At 48.0% G+C, this 24,717-nt stretch overlaps 12 non-coding genes and 6 pseudogenes across 12 annotated transcripts; all 18 read right to left on the bottom strand.

Annotated features, from left to right (window-relative positions):
- Positions 1–4,418: 4,418 nt before the first annotated feature.
- LOC143500156 (U5 spliceosomal RNA) lies at positions 4,419–4,537 on the bottom strand. The gene has a single exon (XR_013126685.1). It is a non-coding gene; the product is annotated as a U5 spliceosomal RNA (small nuclear RNA).
- A 613-nt stretch (positions 4,538–5,150) lies between these two features.
- On the bottom strand, positions 5,151–5,341 carry LOC143499796 (U2 spliceosomal RNA). Its single transcript, XR_013126400.1, has one exon. It is a non-coding gene; the product is annotated as a U2 spliceosomal RNA (small nuclear RNA).
- A 150-nt stretch (positions 5,342–5,491) lies between these two features.
- On the bottom strand, positions 5,492–5,610 carry LOC143500155 (U5 spliceosomal RNA). The gene has a single exon (XR_013126684.1). It is a non-coding gene; the product is annotated as a U5 spliceosomal RNA (small nuclear RNA).
- Positions 5,611–6,223: 613 nt separating this feature from the next.
- LOC143499842 (U2 spliceosomal RNA) lies at positions 6,224–6,404 on the bottom strand (annotated as a pseudogene).
- A 1,963-nt stretch (positions 6,405–8,367) lies between these two features.
- Positions 8,368–8,523, bottom strand: LOC143499920 (U2 spliceosomal RNA; annotated as a pseudogene).
- A 150-nt stretch (positions 8,524–8,673) lies between these two features.
- Positions 8,674–8,792, bottom strand: LOC143500154 (U5 spliceosomal RNA). The gene has a single exon (XR_013126683.1). It is a non-coding gene; the product is annotated as a U5 spliceosomal RNA (small nuclear RNA).
- A 617-nt stretch (positions 8,793–9,409) lies between these two features.
- Positions 9,410–9,600, bottom strand: LOC143499794 (U2 spliceosomal RNA). The gene has a single exon (XR_013126399.1). It is a non-coding gene; the product is annotated as a U2 spliceosomal RNA (small nuclear RNA).
- A 150-nt stretch (positions 9,601–9,750) lies between these two features.
- On the bottom strand, positions 9,751–9,869 carry LOC143500153 (U5 spliceosomal RNA). Its single transcript, XR_013126682.1, has one exon. It is a non-coding gene; the product is annotated as a U5 spliceosomal RNA (small nuclear RNA).
- Positions 9,870–10,486: 617 nt separating this feature from the next.
- Positions 10,487–10,677, bottom strand: LOC143499793 (U2 spliceosomal RNA). The gene has a single exon (XR_013126398.1). It is a non-coding gene; the product is annotated as a U2 spliceosomal RNA (small nuclear RNA).
- A 150-nt stretch (positions 10,678–10,827) lies between these two features.
- Positions 10,828–10,946, bottom strand: LOC143500151 (U5 spliceosomal RNA). Its single transcript, XR_013126680.1, has one exon. It is a non-coding gene; the product is annotated as a U5 spliceosomal RNA (small nuclear RNA).
- A 623-nt stretch (positions 10,947–11,569) lies between these two features.
- LOC143499867 (U2 spliceosomal RNA) lies at positions 11,570–11,796 on the bottom strand (annotated as a pseudogene).
- Positions 11,797–13,785: 1,989 nt separating this feature from the next.
- LOC143499906 (U2 spliceosomal RNA) lies at positions 13,786–13,956 on the bottom strand (annotated as a pseudogene).
- A 150-nt stretch (positions 13,957–14,106) lies between these two features.
- LOC143500150 (U5 spliceosomal RNA) lies at positions 14,107–14,225 on the bottom strand. The gene has a single exon (XR_013126679.1). It is a non-coding gene; the product is annotated as a U5 spliceosomal RNA (small nuclear RNA).
- Positions 14,226–14,850: 625 nt separating this feature from the next.
- Positions 14,851–15,040, bottom strand: LOC143499861 (U2 spliceosomal RNA). Its single transcript, XR_013126448.1, has one exon. It is a non-coding gene; the product is annotated as a U2 spliceosomal RNA (small nuclear RNA).
- Positions 15,041–16,986: 1,946 nt separating this feature from the next.
- Positions 16,987–17,147, bottom strand: LOC143499902 (U2 spliceosomal RNA; annotated as a pseudogene).
- Positions 17,148–17,297: 150 nt separating this feature from the next.
- On the bottom strand, positions 17,298–17,416 carry LOC143500149 (U5 spliceosomal RNA). Its single transcript, XR_013126678.1, has one exon. It is a non-coding gene; the product is annotated as a U5 spliceosomal RNA (small nuclear RNA).
- A 614-nt stretch (positions 17,417–18,030) lies between these two features.
- On the bottom strand, positions 18,031–18,234 carry LOC143499898 (U2 spliceosomal RNA; annotated as a pseudogene).
- Positions 18,235–24,083: 5,849 nt separating this feature from the next.
- LOC143500148 (U5 spliceosomal RNA) lies at positions 24,084–24,202 on the bottom strand. The gene has a single exon (XR_013126677.1). It is a non-coding gene; the product is annotated as a U5 spliceosomal RNA (small nuclear RNA).
- Between the last annotated feature and the right edge of the window lie 515 nt (positions 24,203–24,717).

Genomic DNA, 24,717 nt, shown 5'->3' with positions numbered 1-24,717 from the left:
CCCCCACAGGAAGTAGAAGATCGCCCGATCCAAACCTAAAAGAAAGCTCCTTGGAGGACTAAAAACAGAGCACAGCAATAAAAGCAAAGGTAAAATCACCGCTTTTATCACTAAAATTTTCCCTTCTAAAGTCAATTGTCGTAGTCCCCACAGTCCAAGTCTCTGTCTAACTTTCCCTAAGGTTGTTGTCCAATTTCCGCTCCCTCCTCCTGCCCGGTCAAATTTCACCCCTAAAATCCTGATGTTTGTTTCTTTAAAATTTACCCCTAAAACAGTTGGTACGTTCGTCCATGGTCCAAAGAGCTGTGCCTCAGTCTTGTTTCGGTTCAGTTTGGCTCCAGAGGCCCTCCCAAACCATTCTGTTACCTCTAGGGTCCTCTGGGCCGACACCATGTCTGTGCATAAAACTGTCACGTCGTCCATGTATAATGAACATTTCACCGTCAGTCCCCCTGGCAGAGTCAGTCCATTGATCCATTGGTCCCTTCTCAAGATTTGCGCCAGTGGTTCCATGCATGTGACGAACAAGAGCGGGGATAAGGGACAACCCTGCCGTACTCCTGAGCGAATAGTGATCGCCTTGGAGAGGTGCCCATTTACCAAAATTCTGCTATTGATGTCGTTGTACAACAGGCCCACCCATGCTATAAACCTCCCGGGGAACCCCATCTTTTGCAGTACCTGAAACAGGTACTGGTGTGAGACCCGATCAAAAGCTTTTTCAAAATCTAAATTTAATGCTAATAACCGAATGTTTCTGTCTCTCACATAACAGATGGAGTCACGGATCAGGATCAAGTTGTCCGTGATCCTCCGCCCCGGCACTGCGCAAGCTTGATCTGGGTGAATCACGTCTTCTAAAACTAATGACATTCGTCTTGCTAAAATTCTGCTAAAAAGCTTACAATCTACGTTTAAAAGTGTGATAGGTCTCCAATTGCTGATCTCTGATTTTTCCCCTTTTTTGTGCAGCAGAGTCACTATCCCTGACCTAAAACTGTCAGGTAAAACGTCACAAGTCTGGAAGTCTGTAAAAATACATAAAAGGTCCCCTACTAAAATGTCCCAAAAGGTTTTGTAAAACTCCACGGGGAGCCCATCCTCTCCCGGGGACTTCCCTGTTTTAAAACCTTTTAAAACATTTTGTAGTTCCTCTGTTGTAAAATCTGAAGTTAAAAGTTCATCATCTTTAATTTTATCTTCCAATAAATTGGTCACTTCTTCCATTGTTGTTTTGTGTGTTTTCTTTTCACCATATAAGTTTTCATAAAACCTTTCCACCGCCCCCATAATCCCATGATTTGTGTTCATTATCTTGTCTCCATCTTGTAATTTAGTAACCCCTCCTCCCCGCGCCACTGTTTTCTTGAAAAAATATCTTGTGCATTTTTCCCCTTCTTCTAGTTCCTGTTCTTTACAAGTCATTATATGTCTTTTGCTTACCTCCTCCATTAAAAGTCTCATTTCTTCTCTTACCTGTTTTATTTCCTCATTAAAATCAAACCCTTGGTTTACCAGATTAAAATACCTCTGTAACCTTCTTTGCAGCCCCATCATGCGCCTTTTCTGTTTTTTCTTTTTAAAAGTTCCCACCCTTTTAAAAAACGTCTTGGTCCTTCCCTTTACCATCTCCCACCACTGTGCACGTGAATCGTACAGGTCTTGGAGGGACTGCCAAAGTCTGTACTGCTCCCTGTATTCGTCTCTCACCCCTTCATCCTGCAGCAGGGAGCAGTTCAGCTTCCACAGCCCTCCCCCTATCGTCACATCTGTGGGGAAAGAAAGGGTGCAAGACAGTAAGGCGTGGTCTGAGAAAAACATGGGGATCAATCTAGCATCTGATGGTGGGCAGTCACGTGTGAGGATGTAGTCAATTCTGGAGGCCCGGGAACCATCACCACTCGACCAGGTGAAGCCCTCCTCCCGTGGATGCATGGTCCTGTAACAGTCCACTAAATTAAAATCAGTTATCAAATTTGCCAATCTTCCCGATGTTTTGTCTAGTTTAAAACTCTCTCCCACATTTCTCCTATCTTTCTTAGTTAAAACACAATTAAAATCCCCGCCCACTACTATCGGATCCCTCCCCAGCATGTGGGGCTGCAAATCCTCCAGCAAACCATATCTTTCCTCTTTCTCATTAAACCCATACACATTTAAGACTTTAAAATCCCTCCCTAAAAAATGCAAATTAGCTAAAATGGCCCGCCCATCACTCACCACAGTGCAGTCCTTCACCACAAGTCTGGGGTTATTTATTAGAATAGCAACACCATCTGACTTGTTGTAGTGCGACCCACTCCAGAGAGAGGGACCCGCAGCCCAGCGCTGCTCCCAGTCTCTGTATGATTTCAAAAAGGGGATTGCACATTCTTGTAATAAAATAATGTCGGCTGTCACTGTTCCTAAAAAAGTCAGAATGCTCTGTGCTCTCGAAGGTGCTCTCACACTCCTCACATTAATGGTGGCGATTGTGAGAGACATGAGCACGTTTAAAAGGAGGTAAAACCACAACATTCTTGGCTGACCTAAAAGCAAACGGAACTAGAAACATTTCAACACAATAAAATCCATTAAAACTAGTCTAAATCAATTCCTAAAACCACTTCCATTTTTCTCCTGCCAGGGTGAAAGAAATCCAGGACTGGAATGTCTTCAACCTCATTTCGGTTGGGGGTCGATGCTCTTCCTCTAGGTGGTAAGTGTAAAAAGGATACCTCATTTGGTGAGCTACCTGGCCAGCAGGGATTGGACCTCTCTGAAGGAGGGGTATCCTCGTCCACTGCCGGTCTCTGCTTTTTCTCTATGTTATCTGCTAGAGGAGACTCAGCCGGCCTTTTTGTTATCTGTGCACATGGGAGCGAAACTTCCAATTCTCCCTCTAACCCCAATGAGCTTACCTCTGAATCTGTCTGCATTTCGGGTGGATCAGTTTCTTCCCCAACTTCCTCCACCCTTTCTTCTTCCTTGCTTTTCTCCGGCTGTTCTGAGTGTGAGCTCCCCCTAGCTTCAGGGATGTCATCCTCCTGAAACTGAGAGGCTCCCCTTCCCGCCAAAACCTCTGGCCCCGCCCCTTCTTCCCCGGCCTCCTCATTTACCTCTTGACCATGCTGCTTTTCAGCCATTTTGTTTTCCTCCATTTTGTCTTCCGCCATCTTTGCCCTTTTTAATTTGTTGGCAAAGGAGAGTGGGCAATCTCTGAAGAGGTGAGTATTTTCCCCACAGAGGTTGCACTTTCTGCCATTTGGGCACTCATGAAAGGAGTGCCCTATTTCTCTACATTTACCACAAACTTTCTGGGTACATGCTTCAGCTAAATGCCCCATTTCACCACACTTGCGGCATGTTTTGGGCATCCCCTGATAGTGAATGTAACCTCTGTTCTCCCCCAAGACAATCATTTGTGGCAAATGCTTCAAACCCATATAACCGTTGGCATCTTCCCACTGTCTTATCGGTACCCTCCATGTACAGTTCCAAATTCTGTCCTCATCCAAAACCTTCACCGGTGCACCCATTACATAGCAGTACCTACACAACCATTGACAAATGTCCTGTCCACTCACAATTTCATTAAACATCTTTACAATTACTACCTTCCTAGTATGGTCTGACAATTTTTCTAAATTGAACATTTTAAAATGTTCCTGTAGTCCCTCATATTTTCTCCAAAACTCATTTAGCAGTGTCTGAGATCCAAAGCTCACGTCAAAACCCTTGTTTTGTGGCAAAGATATGATACAATTTATCATTTCAGGTTTGAAACCCAACACCCCCTGTATCAATTTTCTTGAAAAATCAAGCCGAGACATATGAAGCAGCTTGCCCTCCTTATCTGACATGAAATAAAACCGCACACTGTGGTGCCTCCTCACGCCAGGCCGAGCGGCCGACATGGTGGAGGCACCCACAGCTTTTTAACTTTTTAATGGACTAACAGGCTCTGTCAATTTTAAAATTTTAAAACTTTAAAACTTAAAAGGATTTAAAATTTTAAAATTTGTAAAAACCCTATACCACAAGCCAATAAAACCTACCAAAACCCAGAAAAAGGACTTACCTTGTCTTTAAAAGGAAATTCACCCAACCACAACCTGTGAAAAAGAACACCCTACAAAATTAAAGCAAAAACCGTTAAATTTTCACACAAGAAATTTGAAAAAGGAAACCCTCTGGATTCTTTGAGTAACCAGTAATCCGGTTCTCAAACCCCAAGGGTCGATCGCTGTCTCCGCCCCTTGATCTTAGCCAAAAGGCCGAGAAGCGATAACCTGAAATGGGCGCTGGACCGGGCACCGGCCTCGCAGGCAGGGAGGCCTCCTCCGTGGCATACCCGCCCTTCCCCCCTCTTCCAGACACCCACCGAGCCACTCCCACCCCTCCCTAAGTTTATACTTTCTCGTTATACGGATTGTTGCGGCCCCGCCCGGAGGCAGAGCGCTCCAAAAAATCACTTTGACTCTTTGACGTTCCCCTCCACGGAAATCTTTAGTAAAAGGCGAAAGATTTGTGCGTGAATGAAGAGAAACCCGAGCTATAGCCGTGTACGCTCAGGCGTCCCGCCACGCCAACAAAGAGCCTAGCTCGTTTGTTCGCGGTAACAAGGGAGGAGCCTGCGAGGCTGTGGCTTGCTTGTTTGCAAACAACAGGGCTGGCAGGCAATAATAGATAGAGAGAGAGAGAGAGAGAGAGAGAGAGAGAGAGAGAAAACAGGAACAATTTCAAAAAAAAAAAAAAAAAAAAAAAAAAAAAAGAACAAAAACGGAGGGAAAACTGCAAACAGCCGAAAGGGGAGTGGCCTCCGCTCTCACTGCATTTGTGACCAGCTGACAATTGCAGGCAGACAGACAGAGACCACTCACCCCTTCATTCTTGCCTATTTAAGGAGTGGAGTGAGCTGCTTTGTTTTATTTATTTATTCATTTTGGCTGCTCCCTCACATGGACAGACAGACAGACAAATCAATAAATATATATACATATTATATATATATATATATATATATATATATATATATATATATATATATATACACACACACACACACACACACACACACACCAAATAAATAAATACATTCATTCATTCATTAAAATAAAACAGGCTGATCATACCAAACAGCAACAAACTCTTTTTTTCACACAAGCTTAGGAAGGTGCACCGTTCCTGGAGGTACTGCAATACCAGGTCGATGCGTGGGGCGAACGGGGCAAGCCCCTGTTTCGCCTCCCTGTTCTAAAAATCCATTTAATATGAAGTCCTCGTATAGAGGACGTATCAGATATTAAACTGATAAGAACAGATACTACACTTGATCTTAGCCAAAAGGCCGAGAAGCGATAACCTGAAATGGGCGCTGGACCGGGCACCGGCCTCGCAGGCAGGGAGGCCTCCTCCGTGGCATACCCGCCCTTCCCCCCTCTTCCAGACACCCACCGAGCCACTCCCACCCCTCCCTAAGTTTATACTTTCTCGTTATACGGATTGTTGCGGCCCCGCCCGGAGGCAGAGCGCTCCAAAAAATCACTTTGACTCTTTGACGTTCCCCTCCACGGAAATCTTTAGTAAAAGGCGAAAGATTTGTGCGTGAATGAAGAGAAACCCGAGCTATAGCCGTGTACGCTCAGGCGTCCCGCCACGCCAACAAAGAGCCTAGCTCGTTTGTTCGCGGTAACAAGGGAGGAGCCTGCGAGGCTGTGGCTTGCTTGTTTGCAAACAACAGGGCTGGCAGGCAATAATAGATAGAGAGAGAGAGAGAGAGAGAGAGAGAGAGAGAGAGAAAACAGGAACAATTTCAAAAAAAAAAAAAAAAAAAAAAAAAAAAAAGAACAAAAACGGAGGGAAAACTGCAAACAGCCGAAAGGGGAGTGGCCTCCGCTCTCACTGCATTTGTGACCAGCTGACAATTGCAGGCAGACAGACAGAGACCACTCACCCCTTCATTCTTGCCTATTTAAGGAGTGGAGTGAGCTGCTTTGTTTTATTTATTTATTCATTTTGGCTGCTCCCTCACATGGACAGACAGACAGACAAATCAATAAATATATATACATATTATATATATATATATATATATATATATATATATATATATATATATATATACACACACACACACACACACACACACACACCAAATAAATAAATACATTCATTCATTCATTAAAATAAAACAGGCTGATCATACCAAACAGCAACAAACTCTTTTTTTCACACAAGCTTAGGAAGGTGCACCGTTCCTGGAGGTACTGCAATACCAGGTCGATGCGTGGGGCGAACGGGGCAAGCCCCTGTTTCGCCTCCCTGTTCTAAAAATCCATTTAATATGAAGTCCTCGTATAGAGGACGTATCAGATATTAAACTGATAAGAACAGATTTTTTTTTTTTTTATTCGAAAAGCCAAGCTTTACAATCATAATACATTCACATAATACATAATTCACATAATACATAGTCATTTCAGTAAAACCACACCCTTTAAAATTATGACAGAGCCAGACTTTAACAACAATAAATCAATAAAAATTCATAAAAACACTCACATCAGGTTCATATACATATACATAAAAATGCAATAAACGTCTCTAATTTAGCTAAGATTTCTTTACCATGCCTTTCTTGCCTGTCTTGTTCTTCCTATGCCACAAAATGTCATCCACCAAGAATCCATTCCTCTGTAAATAGTTTCGGCATTCCAAGTCCGACCACCCAACTTCTTTAAACTCTGCGCGTATTCTCGCCTCACGCGCTTTAGCCTTGGTTAACCATGGCTCCTCCTTTTGAACACAGGGGGTGGGGGCCGGATGGAGGGAGGAACAACCTCCCTCTACTCCTGTGCCTGGCCCGCTCTTGCCGCCATCACAGTTGCCCGCTGAAGGCGGGGCCTCTCCGTCTCCCTGACTCTCCTTCTCTTCTGCAGCAGTTTTTGACCGAGAGGGGGACTCCTCCATGGGTCCCGAGGTGAGAGCTTGTGAGGGCCTGGGCGCCGCTTCCTCAGCCTGGGGGGGTGGGGGGATGGTCCTGCTCTCCTTAATCCCACGTCTTCCCTCCTCCTCGGGAGGGGTCAGCCCCGTCCTAGTCCTCTTCTTGGAGGTGCCGGGAGTAACTGTCTTTGGCTGCCCGGCCGGTCTGGACCCAACTCTCTGGGGAGGGGGGGCACACAACAAATGAGTGAGTGTTCTCCTTACCTCCCCCTCTATTGGACGCTCCTCTTCACCCGGGACTGCAACAGCGTTGTCTCCCCGGCCGTCCCCCGCCGTCTTCCCCTCATCTGCGGTCGCTGATGTCCCGGGGGCGGCCAGGGGTCCCGTCGGAGCCGCCCCGGAGGGTGCCACGGCAGTCTCCATGCTCCTGCCCCCTATCACCGCCGACGCATAGGTGGAACCAGCGTTGGGGCAGGAGCGCTCCAAATGTCCATCACAGCGGCATCTTCTGCACCTCCGGGGGCCCTTGCAGTCCCGGGCCAAATGTCCAGGGTCCAGACAGTTGTGGCACTTACGACCCGGGCAGCTCTCCTCCTTGTGTCCGTACTCCCGGCACACTCTACAATGGTCGGGCTGACCCCTGTAAAACAAATAGCCTCGATTAGCACCCAAGGAGAAGAGGGCGGGAGGGTGGACCACACCCCCCTTACCATCCTCTCTAAAAATCATAAAAAACTGGCGGCGCCCATTCCATACACCGAGCTCGTCCCGCACATACTTCTCCCCCGGGTGGACCTCCCCGTAGTTCTGGAGGAACCTGCGGATATGCTCCGTGGGGACGTAAGGGTTGAACACGTGGGTGGTGACCATCCGACGGCCCTCCACCCACAGGGGCTCAACCACAAAATACTTCCCCACCGGATGTAATTTCAGCTCATCCCTCCGCTCCAGGATGCGCTGGTACACCTCAGCAGAGGAGAAGGTGACCTCAAAGTAGGCCAAGGGACCATTGCGCTGGGCGCAGATCAAGTCACCGATCGCAATCCCCAAGGCCTCGAACAGCACCTCCCGGATGAAGGGGACCCTCTCCAAGAAAGGGATCCCTTCTACACCAGGAGCCCAGCGGAACCTGGCCGTATTGAGCAGGCCTCCACCTGCTCCCCAACCAGGCCCCGCCGAGGAGGCTGCCGTCGGCCCCGGGGCCCCGACCGGCCGACCGCCGCCCAGCGCCGGTCCCTCAGGCCCACCATCAGCCATCCCCCTCTACCCTGCCGGAAACCCGGAGCAGAGAGAGCCCGCAGTTCCTCCGTTGACCACCGGGGGTAAGATCTTGCTGGTCCACCCGGGATCCTCCAAGCCGGCGAGACGAGCCTAAAAACAGGAGGAGGAGCTGGGCGGTTCCCAAGCGGTGGTCGGTGGACAATGCCACCAGACCGATTGCTCATTAGGTTCCGCCCAGACTCCTCCTGTTAAAAACACAAGCAAAAGGCAGGATTAGTAAACAGGCATAAAAACAAGCATGTAAAAGCTGTAGTATTTAAAACAGATAAATCTGAAACGATACTACACTTGATCTTAGCCAAAAGGCCGAGAAGCGATAACCTGAAATGGGCGCTGGACCGGGCACCGGCCTCGCAGGCAGGGAGGCCTCCTCCGTGGCATACCCGCCCTTCCCCCCTCTTCCAGACACCCACCGAGCCACTCCCACCCCTCCCTAAGTTTATACTTTCTCGTTATACGGATTGTTGCGGCCCCGCCCGGAGGCAGAGCGCTCCAAAAAATCACTTTGACTCTTTGACGTTCCCCTCCACGGAAATCTTTAGTAAAAGGCGAAAGATTTGTGCGTGAATGAAGAGAAACCCGAGCTATAGCCGTGTACGCTCAGGCGTCCCGCCACGCCAACAAAGAGCCTAGCTCGTTTGTTCGCGGTAACAAGGGAGGAGCCTGCGAGGCTGTGGCTTGCTTGTTTGCAAACAACAGGGCTGGCAGGCAATAATAGATAGAGAGAGAGAGAGAGAGAGAGAGAGAGAGAGAGAGAAAACAGGAACAATTTCAAAAAAAAAAAAAAAAAAAAAAAAAAAAAAGAACAAAAACGGAGGGAAAACTGCAAACAGCCGAAAGGGGAGTGGCCTCCGCTCTCACTGCATTTGTGACCAGCTGACAATTGCAGGCAGACAGACAGAGACCACTCACCCCTTCATTCTTGCCTATTTAAGGAGTGGAGTGAGCTGCTTTGTTTTATTTATTTATTCATTTTGGCTGCTCCCTCACATGGACAGACAGACAGACAAATCAATAAATATATATACATATTATATATATATATATATATATATATATATATATATATATATATATATATATATACACACACACACACACACACACACACACACCAAATAAATAAATACATTCATTCATTCATTAAAATAAAACAGGCTGATCATACCAAACAGCAACAAACTCTTTTTTTCACACAAGCTTAGGAAGGTGCACCGTTCCTGGAGGTACTGCAATACCAGGTCGATGCGTGGGGCGAACGGGGCAAGCCCCTGTTTCGCCTCCCTGTTCTAAAAATCCATTTAATATGAAGTCCTCGTATAGAGGACGTATCAGATATTAAACTGATAAGAACAGATACTACACTTGATCTTAGCCAAAAGGCCGAGAAGCGATAACCTGAAATGGGCGCTGGACCGGGCACCGGCCTCGCAGGCAGGGAGGCCTCCTCCGTGGCATACCCGCCCTTCCCCCCTCTTCCAGACACCCACCGAGCCACTCCCACCCCTCCCTAAGTTTATACTTTCTCGTTATACGGATTGTTGCGGCCCCGCCCGGAGGCAGAGCGCTCCAAAAAATCACTTTGACTCTTTGACGTTCCCCTCCACGGAAATCTTTAGTAAAAGGCGAAAGATTTGTGCGTGAATGAAGAGAAACCCGAGCTATAGCCGTGTACGCTCAGGCGTCCCGCCACGCCAACAAAGAGCCTAGCTCGTTTGTTCGCGGTAACAAGGGAGGAGCCTGCGAGGCTGTGGCTTGCTTGTTTGCAAACAACAGGGCTGGCAGGCAATAATAGATAGAGAGAGAGAGAGAGAGAGAGAGAGAGAGAGAGAGAAAACAGGAACAATTTCAAAAAAAAAAAAAAAAAAAAAAAAAAAAAAGAACAAAAACGGAGGGAAAACTGCAAACAGCCGAAAGGGGAGTGGCCTCCGCTCTCACTGCATTTGTGACCAGCTGACAATTGCAGGCAGACAGACAGAGACCACTCACCCCTTCATTCTTGCCTATTTAAGGAGTGGAGTGAGCTGCTTTGTTTTATTTATTTATTCATTTTGGCTGCTCCCTCACATGGACAGACAGACAGACAAATCAATAAATATATATACATATTATATATATATATATATATATATATATATATATATATATATATATATATATACACACACACACACACACACACACACACACACCAAATAAATAAATACATTCATTCATTCATTAAAATAAAACAGGCTGATCATACCAAACAGCAACAAACTCTTTTTTTCACACAAGCTTAGGAAGGTGCACCGTTCCTGGAGGTACTGCAATACCAGGTCGATGCGTGGGGCGAACGGGGCAAGCCCCTGTTTCGCCTCCCTGTTCTAAAAATCCATTTAATATGAAGTCCTCGTATAGAGGACGTATCAGATATTAAACTGATAAGAACAGATACTACACTTGATCTTAGCCAAAAGGCCGAGAAGCGATAACCTGAAATGGGCGCTGGACCGGGCACCGGCCTCGCAGGCAGGGAGGCCTCCTCCGTGGCATACCCGCCCTTCCCCCCTCTTCCAGACACCCACCGAGCCACTCCCACCCCTCCCTAAGTTTATACTTTCTCGTTATACGGATTGTTGCGGCCCCGCCCGGAGGCAGAGCGCTCCAAAAAATCACTTTGACTCTTTGACGTTCCCCTCCACGGAAATCTTTAGTAAAAGGCGAAAGATTTGTGCGTGAATGAAGAGAAACCCGAGCTATAGCCGTGTACGCTCAGGCGTCCCGCCACGCCAACAAAGAGCCTAGCTCGTTTGTTCGCGGTAACAAGGGAGGAGCCTGCGAGGCTGTGGCTTGCTTGTTTGCAAACAACAGGGCTGGCAGGCAATAATAGATAGAGAGAGAGAGAGAGAGAGAGAGAGAGAGAGAGAGAAAACAGGAACAATTTCAAAAAAAAAAAAAAAAAAAAAAAAAAAAAAGAACAAAAACGGAGGGAAAACTGCAAACAGCCGAAAGGGGAGTGGCCTCCGCTCTCACTGCATTTGTGACCAGCTGACAATTGCAGGCAGACAGACAGAGACCACTCACCCCTTCATTCTTGCCTATTTAAGGAGTGGAGTGAGCTGCTTTGTTTTATTTATTTATTCATTTTGGCTGCTCCCTCACATGGACAGACAGACAGACAAATCAATAAATATATATACATATTATATATATATATATATATATATATATATATATATATATATATATATATATATATATATACACACACACACACACACACACACACACACCAAATAAATAAATACATTCATTCATTCATTAAAATAAAACAGGCTGATCATACCAAACAGCAACAAACTCTTTTTTTCACACAAGCTTAGGAAGGTGCACCGTTCCTGGAGGTACTGCAATACCAGGTCGATGCGTGGGGCGAACGGGGCAAGCCCCTGTTTCGCCTCCCTGTTCTAAAAATCCATTTAATATGAAGTCCTCGTATAGAGGACGTATCAGATATTAAACTGATAAGAACAGATTTTTTTTTTTTTTTTTTTTCCTTTTATTCAACAATTACATGATCAGTACAGTGTACACAATCATAAAAGTGTTTCCTTTTAAAAACACATTCAAATCTACATACTACCCAAAAATCAAACAATACAACTCTAAAATTTGCTTCTCAAATCTTAAAATTGGTGTTTACGAGACTGTATCAAATATAAATCTGATACCTAAAACCAAATTAAGATCACTCCAAAAAATATCAAATACAAAAAAATACAATAGACATGCTTCTGTTTTACGGCCTCATCACAGTGGGGCCTGCGCCCTCAACTGTGCTGCTGTATATGTCTGCAACATCTCAGCTCTAATTTGCTCATACGCCTGACGATCTGTGTACCCCTTCCTCCGCCTATCAGCTAGTATATGTGGCCGACCATGAACTGGGTCAAATAAGGCCATCATTACTGGTGTATGGGGCCCAATAGGCGGAAAGGGGGAGGGGATGTCCTCTTCTATACTTGTCTCCTCGTCCTCCTCTGAGTCAGATGGAGACCCTTCATCATCGTCTGGTGGGGGCCGGACATCTCCTCCTTGGTCCTCCCCCTCTTCCGTTGCCGTCTCTGGTGGGAAGGGGTCCTCCTCCATAGTCCCCAGACAGATCACGCTGGGCCAGACTGACTTCTTAGGTGTCGAGGACTGAGATGGCCCAACCTCCGCCTCTTCCGTCTGGGGGGGTGGGGGGGTGGATTTCCTCTCCTTCCTCTGACGCCCCCCCCTCCTCCTTGGGAGGGGTCAGCCCCGTCCTATTTCTCTTCCTGGAGGTGCCGGGAGTAGCCTTCTTCGGCTGCCCGGCCGGTCTGGACCCATCTCTCTGGGGAGGGGGAGCACACAACAAGTGAGTAGACTTCTTCCTTACCTCCCCCTCCCTCGAACGCTCCTCTTCACCCGGGACTGCATCTACGTCGTCTCCCCGGCCGGTCCCCGTTGCAATCCCCTCATCTGCTGTAGCTGGTGTTCCGGGCCCGGCCGGGGGTCCCGTTGGGGCCTCCCCGGAGGGCGCCGCAGTGGTCTTCCTGCTCCTGCCCCCTGCCACCGCCGACGCATAGGAAAAGCCAGCGCTGGGGCAGGAGCGCTCCAGATGTCCCTCACCGCGGCATCTCCTGCACCTCCGGGGGCCCTTGCAGTCCCGGGCCACATGTCCCGGGTCCAGACAGTTATGACACTTCCGGCCCGGGCAGCTCTCCTCCTTGTGTCCATACTCCCGGCACACTCTGCAGTGGTCGGGCTGACCCCTGTAAAACAAATAGCCACGATTAAAACCCAAGGAGAAGAGGGCTGGAGGATGTACCACACCCCCCTGGCCGTCTTCTTTAAAAGTCATAAAAAACTGACGACGGCCGTTCCAGACCCCCAGCTCGTCCCGCACAAACTTCTCCCCCGGGTGGACCTCCCCGTAGTTCTGGAGGAACCTGCGGATATGCTCCGTGGGGACATACGGGTTGAACATGTGGGTAGTGACCAGACGGCGGCCCTCCACCCACAGAGGTTCCACCACGAAATGTTTACCCACGGGATGTTCCTTCAGCTCATCCCTCCGCCCCAGGGCACGTTGGTAAACCTCGGCAGAGTTGAAGGTGACCTCAAAATAGGCCTGGGGCCCATTGCGCTGGGCGCAGATCAAGTCCCAGACCTGGATCCCCAGAGCCTCTCGCAGCACCTCCCTTATGAAGGGGACCCTCTCAATGAAGGGGGGCCCCTCTCCACCGGGAGCCCAGCGGAACCTGGCCGTATTGAGCAGGCCTCCCCCTGCTCCCAAGCCAGGCCCCGCCGGGTAAGCTGCTGTCGGCCCCGGGGTCCCGGCTGGCTGACCGCCACCCAGCGCCGGTGCCGCAGACCCACCATCGGCCATCCTCTCCCCCCCTGCCGGGCGGCCCGGAGCAGAGAGAAGCCGCAGTTCCTCCACTGGTCCCCGGGGGATTGTTCAGAAGTCCACCCGGGATCCTCCAAGCCGGCGAGACGAGCCTAAAAACAGGAGGAGGAGCTGGGCGGTTCCCAAGCGGTGGTCGGTGGGCAGTGCCACCAGACCGGTTGCTCATTAGGTTCCGCCCAGACTCCTCCTGTTAAAAACACAGAAAAAAACAGAGAGGTTAAAATGCAGGCATAGAAACAAGCATGTAAAAGCTGTAGTAAAAGTCTAAAACAGTATATAAAAACTGATAAGAACAGATACTACACTTGATCTTAGCCAAAAGGCCGAGAAGCGATAACCTGAAATGGGCGCTGGACCGGGCACCGGCCTCGCAGGCAGGGAGGCCTCCTCCGTGGCATACCCGCCCTTCCCCCCTCTTCCAGACACCCACCGAGCCACTCCCACCCCTCCCTAAGTTTATACTTTCTCGTTATACGGATTGTTGCGGCCCCGCCCGGAGGCAGAGCGCTCCAAAAAATCACTTTGACTCTTTGACGTTCCCCTCCACGGAAATCTTTAGTAAAAGGCGAAAGATTTGTGCGTGAATGAAGAGAAACCCGAGCTATAGCCGTGTACGCTCAGGCGTCCCGCCACGCCAACAAAGAGCCTAGCTCGTTTGTTCGCGGTAACAAGGGAGGAGCCTGCGAGGCTGTGGCTTGCTTGTTTGCAAACAACAGGGCTGGCAGGCAATAATAGATAGAGAGAGAGAGAGAGAGAGAGAGAGAGAGAGAGAGAAAACAGGAACAATTTCAAAAAAAAAAAAAAAAAAAAAAAAAAAAAAGAACAAAAACGGAGGGAAAACTGCAAACAGCCGAAAGGGGAGTGGCCTCCGCTCTCACTGCATTTGTGACCAGCTGACAATTGCAGGCAGACAGACAGAGACCACTCACCCCTTCATTCTTGCCTATTTAAGGAGTGGAGTGAGCTGCTTTGTTTTATTTATTTATTCATTTTGGCTGCTCCCTCACATGGACAGACAGACAGACAAATCAATAAATATATATACATATTATATATATATATATATATATATATATATATATATATATATATATATATATATATATATATACACACACACACACACACACACACACACACCAAATAAATAAATACATTCATTCATTCATTAAAATAAAACAGGCTGATCATACCAAACAGCAACAAACTCTTTTTTTCACACAAGCTTAGGAAGGTGCACCGTTCCTGGAGGTACTGCAATACCAGGTCGATGCGTGGGGCGAACGGGGCAAGCCCCTGTTTCGCCTCCCTGTTCTAAAAATCCATTTAATATGAAGTCCTCGTATAGAGGACGTATCAGATATTAAACTGATAAGAACAGATTTTTTTTTTTTTTTTATTTTTCGGAAGCAAAGCTTTACACTCATGAGATCATAAAAACCATTTCACCATTACATAATGTCATATAAAATCATACAAAAAAACACCCTGCAATATTCACATAAAAATTATCCCTAAAAAAGTCAAAACTTATACAAAATCCTCTAAACATGCTTCTATTTTGGGCCTTTTCGCAGTGGGGGGCACGCCTCCAACTGCTCCCTTGTATATATCTTCAACATCTCTGTTTTAGCGTGTTTATAAGCCTGGCGATCTGTATACCCCTGAGACCGCATGTAATCTAAAGAGGGTCCATGGACTGGATCAAATAAGCCCATCATTATGGGTGAATGGGGACCAATGGGCGGGAAGGGGGAGGGGATCTCCTCCTCTGTACCGGGCTCCTCTTCTTCCTCCGATTCAGAGGGATCATCTGTGGCTTCATCTGATGATGACAGAGCCCCTCCCTCTCCTTGGTCCTCCCCCTCTTCCGTAGTCCCCTCTGGTAGAGAGGGGTCCTCCTCCATGGTCCCCAGGCAGATAACGCTTGGCCAGACTGACTTCATGGGGGTCGAAGACTGGGAAGGTCTGGACGCCGCCTCTTCAGTCTGGGGGGGCGGGGGGGTGGACTTCCTCTCCTTATTTCGTCGTCTCCCCTCCTCCTTGGGAGGGGTCAGCCCTGTCCTGGATCTTTTCTTGGAGGAGCCGGGAGTGGCCTTCTTCGGCTGCCCGGCCGGTCTGGACCCATCTCTCTGGGGAGGGGGAGCACACAACAAGTGAGTAGGCTTCTTCCTTACCTCCCCCTCCCTTGGACACTCCTCTTCACCCGGGACTGCCTCTACGTCGTCTCCCCGGCCGGTCCCCGTTGTAATCCCCTCATCTACTGTGGCTGGTGTTCCGGGCCCGGCCGGGGGTCCCGTTGGGGCCTCCCCGGAGGGCGCCGCAGTGGTCTTCCTGCCCCTGCCCCCTGCCACCGCCGACGCATAGGAAAAGCCGGCGCTGGGGCAGGAGCGCTCCAGATGTCCCTCACCGCGGCATCTCCTGCACCTCCGGGGGCCCTTGCAGTCCCGGGCCACATGTCCCGGGTCCAGACAGTTATGACACTTCCGGCCCGGGCAGCTCTCCTCCTTGTGTCCATACTCCCGGCACACTCTGCAGTGGTCGGGCTGACCCCTATAAAACAAATAGCCACGATTAAAACCCAAGGAGAAGAGGGCTGGAGGATGTACCACACCCCCCTGACCATCTTCTTTAAGAGTCATAAAAAACTGGCGACGGCCGTTCCAGACCCCCAGCTCGTCTCACACAAACTTCTCCCCCGGGTGGACCTCCCCGTAGTTCTGGAGGAACCTGCGGATATGCTCCGTGGGGACATACGGGTTGAACATGTGGGTAGTGACCAGACGGCGGCCCTCCACCCACAGAGGTTCCACCACGAAATGTTTACCCACGGGATGTTGCTTCAGCTCATCCCTCCGCCCCAGGGCACGTTGGTAAACCTCGGCAGAGTTGAAGGTGACCTCAAAATAGGCCTGGGGCCCATTGCGCTGGGCGCAGATCAAGTCCCAGACCTGGATCCCCAGAGCCTCTCGCAGCACCTCCCTTATGAAGGGGACCCTCTCAATGAAGGGGGGCCCCTCTCCACCGGGAGCCCAGCGGAACCTGGCCGTATTGAGCAGGCCTCCCCCTGCTCCCAGGCCAGGCCCCGCCGGGTAGGCTGCTGTCGGCCCCGAGGTCCCGGCTGGCTGACCGCCACCCAGCGCCGGTGCCGCAGGCCCTCCATCGGCCATCCTCTCCCCCCCTGCCGGGAGGCCCGGAGCAGAGAGAAGCCGCAGTTCCTCCTCCAGTCACCGGGGGATTGTTCAGAAGTCCACCCGGGATCCTCCAAGCCGGCGAGACGAGCCTAAAAACAGGAGGAGGAGCTGGGCGGTTCCCAAGCGGTGGTCGGTGGGCAGTGCCACCAGACCGGTTGCTCATTAGGTTCCGCCCAGACTCCTCCTGTTAAAAACACAGAAAAAACAGAGAAGGTTAAAATGCAGGCATAGAAACAAGCATGTAAAAGCTGTAGTAAAAGTCTAAAACAGTATATAAAAACTGATAAGAACAGATACTACACTTGATCTTAGCCAAAAGGCCGAGAAGCGATAACCTGAAATGGGCGCTGGACCGGGCACCGGCCTCGCAGGCAGGGAGGCCTCCTCCGTGGCATACCCGCCCTTCCCCCCTCTTCCAGACACCCACCGAGCCACTCCCACCCCTCCCTAAGTTTATACTTTCTCGTTATACGGATTGTTGCGGCCCCGCCCGGAGGCAGAGCGCTCCAAAAAATCACTTTGACTCTTTGACGTTCCCCTCCACGGAAATCTTTAGTAAAAGGCGAAAGATTTGTGCGTGAATGAAGAGAAACCCGAGCTATAGCCGTGTACGCTCAGGCGTCCCGCCACGCCAACAAAGAGCCTAGCTCGTTTGTTCGCGGTAACAAGGGAGGAGCCTGCGAGGCTGTGGCTTGCTTGTTTGCAAACAACAGGGCTGGCAGGCAATAATAGATAGAGAGAGAGAGAGAGAGAGAGAGAGAGAGAGAGAGAAAACAGGAACAATTTCAAAAAAAAAAAAAAAAAAAAAAAAAAAAAAAGAACAAAAACGGAGGGAAAACTGCAAACAGCCGAAAGGGGAGTGGCCTCCGCTCTCACTGCATTTGTGACCAGCTGACAATTGCAGGCAGACAGACAGAGACCACTCACCCCTTCATTCTTGCCTATTTAAGGAGTGGAGTGAGCTGCTTTGTTTTATTTATTTATTCATTTTGGCTGCTCCCTCACATGGACAGACAGACAGACAAATCAATAAATATATATACATATTATATATATATATATATATATATATATATATATATATATATATATATATACACACACACACACACACACACACACACACCAAATAAATAAATACATTCATTCATTCATTAAAATAAAACAGGCTGATCATACCAAACAGCAACAAACTCTTTTTTTCACACAAGCTTAGGAAGGTGCACCGTTCCTGGAGGTACTGCAATACCAGGTCGATGCGTGGGGCGAACGGGGCAAGCCCCTGTTTCGCCTCCCTGTTCTAAAAATCCATTTAATATGAAGTCCTCGTATAGAGGACGTATCAGATATTAAACTGATAAGAACAGATTTTTTTTTTTTTTTTTTTTTTTTTTTTTTTTTTTTTTTTTTTGACAATGTTTATTGAGTCTTTACACCAATAAATACAACGTCACTTTTATGTTAAAAAAGCAGCATACACATTAGATAAAAAGATGGTTAAAGGACACAATAGTCATGCATTTTAAAACCATTTTTACAATCTTTTCTCTTTTAAAAGCCACATCCTTGCATCTGTTAAAATAGTACATAAAAGGTTTTATTATAGAAGCATTTTAAAAAGCCCTTAAAGTCCAAAACAGTTTAATATCATAAAACCTTTTCAATGTCAAATTCACTACTTTGTGTATTGTCCTTTTCAGATGTATTGCAAACCCTGCTCCCCCCCGTCCAAGACCACAAGGAGAGAGGAAGGCAGAGATGAACCCAGCCGGGAGGCCGAGGTGCGTGCATCCGCAGCTCCTCCCGCCCTCCGTCGAGGCCCCTTCCTGTGCGTCTCCAGAGGAAGTCCTCCCCTGTGCCCGCTGTCTCCTTTCAGGCATCCGTGTCCCCTCAGGAAACGTCGGCGGGAGCCCCGGTCAGTGGTGGCAGGGACCTCCCTGCGTGTGACCTCGGCCCCCTCCTCCAAATGGCGACGCCCGGCGCCACCTGCAGCGTTGTAGTTACCATCCTTGTCATCGCGTGGAGGGGCACCGTGACGCGCTTCCCCACCAGCAGGTTGCGGGAGGTCCACAGTGCGGCCGTCACGCTTGTAAGGGTGAGCCAGAGTGCCTCGAATTCTTTGGATGGTAACTTTTCTACACCCTGGCCCACCCCGTTCACCGCTAACCGGTAACTTTGCGGGTGGACCTCCCCTGCTGGCAGGCTTGGGCATTCCAGGGGGCCGATCGCGGCCCACAGGTCCCTGGCCACGCTGCACTCCCAAAGGACGTGCCGCACGGTCTCAGGCTGGCCGCAGCCTGGCCGTGGGCACACTGCCGTTGCCCCCATGCCCCGGGAGTGCATCACCGCCCGGACCGGGAGGACTTCATGGGCCACCATCCAGGTAAGGTCCTTCTGTTTGTTCCGGAGGGCCGGGTGGGCCGCGTTCGCCCACACTCTCCGAGCCTCTGCCGTCGTCATCCCCACCACTCTGCTCACCTCCTCGCGGTCCTGAACAAGGGAGACCAGAGTTTTGGCATTAGTGAGTTCTTGTACTGTACATTTTTCCAGATCATACTTTTTTAAAAATTTCTTAATAAAAAGGTATTCGTGTGGCAGTTTAAAAGATACTGGTGTTCTCAAATCTGGTTTTAAAATGCCTATTGTTTGCAGATAAGACCCCATCCAGAACCGGGCCATAATGGCTGTCTTGGTCCTGGATGGTGATGTTGCGTATGCTATATGTCCTGCAACAAACTTGCTGCCTAAAAACAGGTGGGGGTCTGGGAGCCCTTTCCCTCCGTTTTCAGGCCTCTTCTTCACTGTTTCTCTCCTCAGGCGCTCCCACTTGGACCCCCACAGGAAGTAAAAGATCGCTCGATCCAAACCTAAAAGAAAGCTCCTTGGAGGACTAAAAACAGAACACAGTAATAAAAGCAAAGGTAAAATCACTGCTTTTATTACTAAAATTTTCCCTTCCAAAGTCAACTGTCGTAGTCCCCATAGTCCAAGTCTCTGTCTAACTTTCCCTAAGGTTGTTGTCCAATTTCCACTCCCTCCTCCTGCCCGGTCAAATTTCACCCCTAAAATCCTAATATTTGTTTCTTTAAAATTTACCCCTAAAACAGTTGGTGCGTTCGTCCATGGTCCAAAGAGCTGTGCCTCAGTCTTGTTTCGGTTCAGTTTGGCTCCAGAGGCCCTCCCAAACCATTCTGTTACCTCTAGGGTCCTCTGGGCCGACACCATGTCTGTGCATAAAACTGTCACGTCATCCATGTATAATGAACATTTCACCGTCAGTCCCCCTGGTAGAGTCAGTCCATTGATCCATTGGTCCCTTCTCAAGATTTGCGCCAGTGGTTCCATGCATGTGACGAACAAGAGCGGGGATAAGGGACAACCCTGCCGTACTCCTGAGCGAATAGTGATCGCCTTGGAGAGGTGCCCATTTACCAAAATTCTGCTATTGATGTCGTTGTACAACAGGCCCACCCATGCTATAAACCTCCCCGGGAACCCCATCTTTTGCAGTACCTGAAACAGGTACTGGTGTGAGACCCGATCAAAAGCTTTTTCGAAATCTAAATTTAATGCTAATAACCGAATGTTTCTGTCTCTCACATAACAGATGGAGTCACGGATCAGGATCAAGTTGTCCGTGATCCTCCGCCCCGGCACTGCGCAAGCTTGATCTGGGTGAATCACGTCTTCTAAAACCAATGACATTCGTCTTGCTAAAATTCTGCTAAAAAGCTTACAATCTACGTTTAAAAGTGTGATAGGTCTCCAATTGCTGATCTCTGATTTTTCCCCTTTTTTGTGCAGCAGAGTCACTATCCCTGACCTAAAACTGTCAGGTAAAAAGTCACAAGTCTGGAAGTCTGTAAAAATACATAAAAGGTCCCCTACTAAAATGTCCCAAAAGGTTTTGTAAAATTCCACGGGGAGCCCATCCTCTCCCGGGGACTTCCCTGTTTTAAAACCTTTTAAAACATTTTGTAGTTCCTCTGTTGTAAAATCTGTAGTTAAAAGTTCATCATCTTTAATTTTATTTTCCAATAAATTGGTCACTTCTTCCATTGTTGTTTTATGTGTTTTCTTTGCACCATATAAGTTTTCATAAAACCTTTCCACCGCCCCCATAATCCCATGATTTGTATTCATTATCTTGTCTCCATCTTGTAATTTAGTAACCCCTCCTCCCCGCGCCACTGTTTTCTTGAAAAAATATCTTGTGCATTTTTCCCCTTCTTCTAGTTCCTGTTCTTTACAAGTCATTATATGTCTTTTGCTTACCTCCTCCATTAAAAGTCTCATTTCTTCTCTCACCTGTTTTATTTCCTCATTAAAATCAAACCCTTGGTTTACCAGATTAAAATACCTCTGTAACCTTCTTTGCAGCCCCATCATGCGCCTTTTCTGTTTTTTCTTTTTAAAAGTTCCCACCCTTTTAAAAAACGTCTTGGTCCTTCCCTTTACCATCTCCCACCACTGTGCACGTGAATCGTACAGGTCTTGGAGGGACTGCCAAAGTCTGTACTGCTCCCTGTATTCGTCTCTCACCCCTTCATCCTGCAGCAGGGAGCAGTTCAGCTTCCACAGCCCTCCCCCTATCGTCACATCTGTGGGGAAAGAAAGGGTGCAAGACAGTAAGGCGTGGTCTGAGAAAAACATGGGGATCAATCTAGCATCTGATGGTGGGCAGTCACGTGTGAAGATGTAGTCAATTCTGGAGGCCCGGGAACCATCACCACTCGACCAGGTGAAGCCCTCCTCCCGTGGATGCATGGTCCTGTAACAGTCCACTAAATTAAAATCAGTTATCAGATTTGCCAATCTTCCCGATGTTTTGTCTAGTTTAAAACTCTCTCCCACATTTCTCCTATCTTTTTTACTTAAAACACAATTAAAATCCCCACCCACTACTATCGGATCCCTCCCCAGCATGTGGGGCTGCAAATCCTCCAGCAAACCATATCTTTCCTCTTTCTCATTAAAACCATATACATTTAAGACTTTAAAATCCCTCCCTAAAAAATGCAAATTAGCTAAAATGGCCCGCCCATCACTCACCACAGTGCAGTCCTTCACCACAAGTCTAGGGTTATTTATTAAAATAGCAACACCATCTGACTTGTTGTAGTGCGACCCACTCCAGAGAGAGGGACCCGCAGCCCAGTGCTGCTCCCAGTCTCTGTATGATCTCAGGAAGGGGATTGCACATTCTTGTAATAAAATGATATCGGCTGTCACTGTTCCTAAAAAAGTCAGAATGCTCTGTGCTCTCAAAGGTGCTCTCACACTCCTCACATTAATGGTGGCGATCGTGAGAGACATGAGCACGTTTAAAAGGAGGTAAAACCACAACATTCTTGGTTGACCTAAAAGCAACTGGAACTAGAAACCTTTCAACACAATAAAATCCATTTAAAACTAGTCTAAATCCATTCCTAAAACCATTTCCATTTTCCTCCTGCCAGGGTGGAAGAAGTCTAAAACTGGGATATCTTCTGTCCCTGATCGATCAGGAGTCGACGCTCTTCCTCTTGGTGGTAAGTGTAAAAACGATACCTCGTTCGGTGAACCACCCGGCCAGCAGGGGTCAGACCTCTCTGAAGGAGGGGTATCCTTATCTGCTGTAGCCCGCTGTTTCTTTTCATCCATCATTAAGGGGGACTCTGCCGGTCTCTTCCCCACTTGTGCGCTTGGGAGTGAGGTATCTAACTGTTTTTTCCCCCATTGTTCCACCAAGGGGGATTCTGCAGGCCTCTTGGATGCTTGTGCTCCTGGGAGAGAGTCTTCAGAGCTGCTCTCTAACCCTGGTATACTCACCTCTGACATTGTCTCAAAGGAGGACCGCCCTTCTTCACTCCCTGTAGCCCCTCCCACCCCCTTTGCTCCTTGTTCCTCCCCTCCTGTTTCAACCTCTTCCGGTTGCTCCACCCGTGAGCCCCTCCCTTCTTCCCCCTTGCCTGCCCCGCCCCCCTGATGTGTCTCGTTTCCCGCCAAAACCTCTGGCTCCGCCCCTTCTTCTCCGTCTCCCTTCTCTTGTTCTTCACCATGCTTCTTTTCGGCCATTTTTGTCACCCCTTCCCATGCTGCCTTGAGTTTGTTTGCGAAAGAATATGGACAATCTCTAAAGAGATGGTTTTTTCCCCCGCAAAGGTTACACAACCTACCATTTGGGCATTCCTGAAAAGTGTGTCCAATTTCTCTACACTTACTGCACACAATTTGGGTACAAGCTTCGGCATAATGGTCCATTCCCCCACATTTACGGCACACTTTAGGCATGCCTTGATAATGTATGTACCCCCTATTTTCCCCCAACACAATTACCTGTGGCAGATGTTTCAACCCTAGGTACCCAGTCTCGTCCTCCCATTGTTTAATGGGTATTCTCCATGAACAGTTCCAAATATTATCTTCGTCCACGACTTTCACAGGTGGACCTACAACTTGACAAAACCGTCTTAGCCATGCACATATATCTTCTGAACATACTGTCTCATTGAACATCTTCACAATCACAGTTTTTCTGGCATGATCTGTTAATTTTTCAACCTTAAACATATCAAACTTTCCTTGTACTTCCTTAAACCTTTCCCAAAAAGTATTCAAATACACTGCATTTCTAAAACTGACATCAAACCCTTTGTTTTGGGGCAAAGTTATGAGGCAGTTTAAAGCTTCTGGGTGAAATTGTAAGGTTGTCTGGATTAGATTTCTAGAGAAATCTAACCTAGACATGTGAAACAGCTTTCCATTTACATCTTCTTCAAACAGGAACCTCACACTGTGGTGCCTCCTCATGCCTGCTCGTGGAGCAGACATGGTGGGAGGCACCACACCCCTTAAACCTTTCTAAAGGAGACTAAAATACCAGTAAAACAGTTAACCAGGGAATACTAAAACCAATTTAAACCACAATAAAACTCCTAATATAACAATCAAAAATTAATAATAATAATAATACCAACACTTACCTTACTAACCACAATCCTTTTCTTTGTTCCTCACCACATGCAAAATATATCTCCAGAGTCAAACGGCTGAAGCCACAAGGCTACAGTCAAGAAGGCTCCGGAGTCGATCCCAGTCCCGACCTTCTGATCTTAGCCAAAAGGCCGAGAAGCGATAACCTGAAATGGGCGCTGGACCGGGCACCGGCCTCGCAGGCAGGGAGGCCTCCTCCGTGGCATACCCGCCCTTCCCCCCTCTTCCAGACACCCACCGAGCCACTCCCACCCCTCCCTAAGTTTATACTTTCTCGTTATACGGATTGTTGCGGCCCCGCCCGGAGGCAGAGCGCTCCAAAAAATCACTTTGACTCTTTGACGTTCCCCTCCACGGAAATCTTTAGTAAAAGGCGAAAGATTTGTGCGTGAATGAAGAGAAACCCGAGCTATAGCCGTGTACGCTCAGGCGTCCCGCCACGCCAACAAAGAGCCTAGCTCGTTTGTTCGCGGTAACAAGGGAGGAGCCTGCGAGGCTGTGGCTTGCTTGTTTGCAAACAACAGGGCTGGCAGGCAATAATAGATAGAGAGAGAGAGAGAGAGAGAGAGAGAGAGAGAGAGAAAACAGGAACAATTTCAAAAAAAAAAAAAAAAAAAAAAAAAAAAAAGAACAAAAACGGAGGGAAAACTGCAAACAGCCGAAAGGGGAGTGGCCTCCGCTCTCACTGCATTTGTGACCAGCTGACAATTGCAGGCAGACAGACAGAGACCACTCACCCCTTCATTCTTGCCTATTTAAGGAGTGGAGTGAGCTGCTTTGTTTTATTTATTTATTCATTTTGGCTGCTCCCTCACATGGACAGACAGACAGACAAATCAATAAATATATATACATATTATATATATATATATATATATATATATATATATATATATATATATATATATATATATATACACACACACA

This window comes from Brachyhypopomus gauderio, unplaced genomic scaffold (assembly GCF_052324685.1).
Source record: "Brachyhypopomus gauderio isolate BG-103 unplaced genomic scaffold, BGAUD_0.2 sc136, whole genome shotgun sequence".
Lineage (NCBI taxonomy): Eukaryota > Metazoa > Chordata > Actinopteri > Gymnotiformes > Hypopomidae > Brachyhypopomus > Brachyhypopomus gauderio.
The sequence above is the reverse complement of the archived record's forward strand: the minus strand, read 5'-3'. Positions and strand labels throughout refer to the sequence as shown.